The sequence below is a fragment of the Gavialis gangeticus genome, unplaced genomic scaffold, assembly GCF_001723915.1.
Source record: "Gavialis gangeticus isolate Ggan-Ray unplaced genomic scaffold, GavGan_comp1, whole genome shotgun sequence".
NCBI classification, from domain to species: Eukaryota; Metazoa; Chordata; order Crocodylia; family Gavialidae; genus Gavialis; species Gavialis gangeticus.
In genome coordinates, this window is record NW_017729004.1 from 49,952,093 (window position 1) to 49,955,751 (window position 3,659).

The window sequence follows — 3,659 nt, forward strand, 5'->3', positions numbered from 1 at the left end:
CACTACTTGCCCCCCCCCCCCCACTGCTGACACCATTGGCTGCATCTACAGGCAGTCCCCAATTGCTGCTGCCCGCCACTGATGCTGCCAGTGGCATCTGCAGGTGGTCACCAACCACCACTCAATGCTCGCTACCCCTATTCCTCCCCACCACTGACACCGCCGCAGCTGCCTGCGGGAGCTCCCTGCTCGGCCTGCCTCTGCTGCTGACACTGCCACAGCTGCCTGTGGGTGCTACCCGCTTGCCACCACCATGCTCCCACTGCCGACACCAACACCAACACCTGCGGGAGGTCGCCATGCCCCCTCCCCCGCCCCAGTTTCCAGGGCACGCAGCATTCATGTCAGTAGGTCATCTAATTCAACCCCATGCTCAAAGCAGGACCATCCCCAACTAAATCATTCCAGCCAGGGCGTTGTCAAGCTGGGCCTTAAAAACCTCTAAGGATGGAAATTTCACCACTTCTCTAGGTAACCTGTTTCAGTGCTTCTCCACCCTACTAGTGGGAAATTTCATCCTAATATCTAACCTAAACCTCCTTTGCTGCAACTTGAGACAATTGCTCCTTGTTCTATCATCTGCCACCACTGAGAACAGTCTAGCTCCATCCTCTTTCAAACCACCCTTCAGATAGTTAAAGGCTGCTATCAAATCCCCCCTCAGTCTTCTCTTCTGCAGACTAAATAAACCCAGTTCCCTCAGCCACACCTCAGAAGTCACGTGCCCCAGCCCCATCACCATTTTTGTTGCTCCTCACTGGACTCTCTCCAACTTGTCCACATTCCTTCTATAGTGGGAGGCCCAAAACTGGACACAGTACTCCAGATGTGGCCTCACCAGTGCAGAATAGAGCAGAATAATTACTTCCCTTGATCTGCTGGCAACCCTTCTACCAATGTAGCCTGGTATGCTGTTAGCCTTCTTGGCAATAAGGGCACACTGCTGGCTCATATCCATCTTATTGTTCACTGTAATCCTCAGGTCCTTTTCTGCAGAGTTGATCCTTAGCCAGTCATCCCCCAGCCTGCACTGGTGCATGGGATTCCCCCATCTTAAGTGCAGGACTTTGCACTTGTGCTTGTTGAACCTCATGAGATTCCTTTTGGCCCAATCCTCCAATTTGTCTGGGGCGCTCTGAATCCTGGCCCTGCCCGCCAGTGTCTCTACTACACCCTGCAACTTGGTGTCATCCACAAATTTGCTGAGGGTGCAATCCATCCCATCTTCCAGATCATTAATGAAGATGCTGAATAAAACTGGCCCAGGACCCACCCCTGGGGCACTCCACTTGATACCAGCTGCCAACTAGATATTGAGCTAGTGATTACTACCCATTGAGCCCGACAATCCAGCCAGCTTTCTATCCACCTTACAACCCATCCATCCAACCCATACTTCCTCAGCTTGCTTGCAAGAATGCTGTGGGAGATGGTAACAAAAGCCTTGCTATAGTCAAGGCACATTATGTCCACTGCTTTCCCCAATTCCACAGAGCCAGTCATCTCATCATGGAAGGCAACCAGGTTGGTCAGACATGACGTGCCCTTGGTGAATCCATGCTGACTGTTCCTAATCACCTTCTTCTCCTCCAAGTGCATAGGAATGGATTGCTTAAGGATCTGTTCCATGATTTTTCCAGGGACTGAGGTGAGGCTGACTAGTCTGTAGTTCCCTGGATCTTCGTTCTTCCCTTTCTTAAACATTGGCAATATATTTGCCCTTTTCCAATCATCCGGGACCTCCCTCAATCGTGACATGTTTTCCAAGATAATGGCCAGTAGCTCTGAAATTACATCAGCCAACTCCCTCACCACCCTTGGATGCATTGCATCCAGCCCCATGGACTTGTACACATCCAGCTTTTCTAAATAGTTCCCAACCTATTCTTTCACTACTGAGGGCTGCTCACATTCTCCCCAAACTGTGCTGCCCAGTGCAGTAGTCTGGACGCTGACCTTGCCTGTGAAGACAGAGGTAAAAAAAAGGCATTGAGTACTTCAGCCTTTTCCTCATTATCTGTCACTAAGTTGTCTTCCTTACCTCAAGAAAGTCTTCCTCAAGTACTAAATTAGGGCCATCCACCAGGGAGTTAGTATAGGCCCACAGGCATCTGACTGGCTGCTGCTCTCATTGCTCTTTCTACTGCAGAAGCCTGAAACTTTGAGGCAGAGCAGCATGGTGGGAGGGACCCTAGCTGGCTCAGACAGCAAGGACTACCCCAGTAAGCTGGGGCAGACGGCAAGGACAAGAGAGGGCGTGGCTGCCTGCTTAACAGTGCTGTCAGGGTGCAGGAACTCATACTGTGGGTGCAATGGTGAGGGGGGGTTCACACGGTGGTGGTATGGAGAGCTCATGCTGCCCACATTGCAGAGAGGTTGGGATTGCATGGCAGGGTAGGATGATGTCCAAGGGAGCCCATACAGTATGCCTCCCCATGCCATGCATCATAGGCAGCAGAAGGCAGGGGCTAATGGAACTTAGCCTCCTCAAATACAGGGCAGTGGTGACAGAGGGTAGGGCCACAGGGCAGCCTGGGTGCAGGCTCAAGGCAGCTGCAGCAGGGGAGGAGGGACGCGCACAGACACAAACACAGCCAGAGGCTGCAGCAGCCCGGTGGCATGCAGAGCACTGCCCAGCACAGCAGGTAAGTCTGTTACGGGGAAGTGGAATGGTGGGGTGTAGCAGGGCACTAAGGTGCCTGCTACTGAAAAACAGTAGTATGGTCTCAGCTGCTGGTTGCTAGGGGCAACCAGGAGGAGCTAAGAGCCGACACCTGGTGGGTCAGCTGACTGGAAGGGGCAGGGCTGACCACCATAAAACAGAGACAGGAAGCTGTGGGGGGCTCTCTCTCTCTCCCTCCCCATCCATAGCAGTGCTCAGAGGTGGCACTTAGATGTTGCTGGTAGCTGAACTGGTTGAGCTGATCCCCAACAGGCCTTGCTGTGTAGGTCTCAGTCCTTGGCTTATGAAGCAGCCACTTTTTATAATCCCCCAGACTCATGCCTCAGGTCTATCTCCTCTCCAGGTCTTAGCACCAGCTGAATAGCTGTCCCTCCTTGGCCTGGGCTGCCAGGCCCTCGCCGTGGGCCTCACTGTTCCTTCTCTGCCTACAAGCAGGTTGGTGCCAAGCCCACGAGCTCATTGGAAGGAAGAGCACTTCATGCAGGAGTGAAAAGTTTTAAGATGCTTCAGGAGAGGCATCTTGATTAGAGGTATATTGCAGAAGAATCTGTAGCTCCTGGATCAGTTTCATCAGCCATATTTGAACCCACAGATAATATAATTATGGAAGACAATCATCCTCCATTGCAAGGGATTGTGAAAGAAGAAGAACTGATTAGAGATAGAGAGGTATCAGTGCTATTTTACTAGGCACTGGAGATGATGTGGTATGGTGCTTGTAATAGCAGAGGACTGGATCCAGGGGATGGATACCTTCCAGTCCAACTTTTTCGTTACTCTGTAAGAACACGGCTTGAATGCTAACTGCAATGTTACAATTACAATGCCTTGGTAAACAATTCTCTTAATAAAAAGCAGTTTCATTTTACAAGTAAACTGTATTCTCATTACAGTTGTTGCAGTTTTATGGCAAAACAGGCTGAGATTAACAGGAAAACAAAGCAATACCTGAAAACAGCAGACAGGAATCCTGGAG

The 3,659-nt window shown here is 51.0% G+C and overlaps 1 protein-coding gene across 4 annotated transcripts in view; it reads right to left on the reverse strand.

Moving 5' to 3' along the window:
- OLAH (oleoyl-ACP hydrolase) overlaps positions 1–3,659 on the reverse strand; it is a 40,629-nt gene that overhangs the window by 21,209 nt on the left and 15,761 nt on the right. Inside the window, exon 1 of one of the 4 annotated variants that reach the window (XM_019508363.1) lies at positions 3,632–3,653. The exons of the other annotated variants lie outside the window; for them this stretch is intronic. The gene's annotated coding sequence lies outside the window, so the exon portion shown is untranslated. Of the gene's footprint in view, positions 1–3,631; positions 3,654–3,659 lie in introns of those variants that run through there. 4 annotated transcript variants of the gene reach the window in all.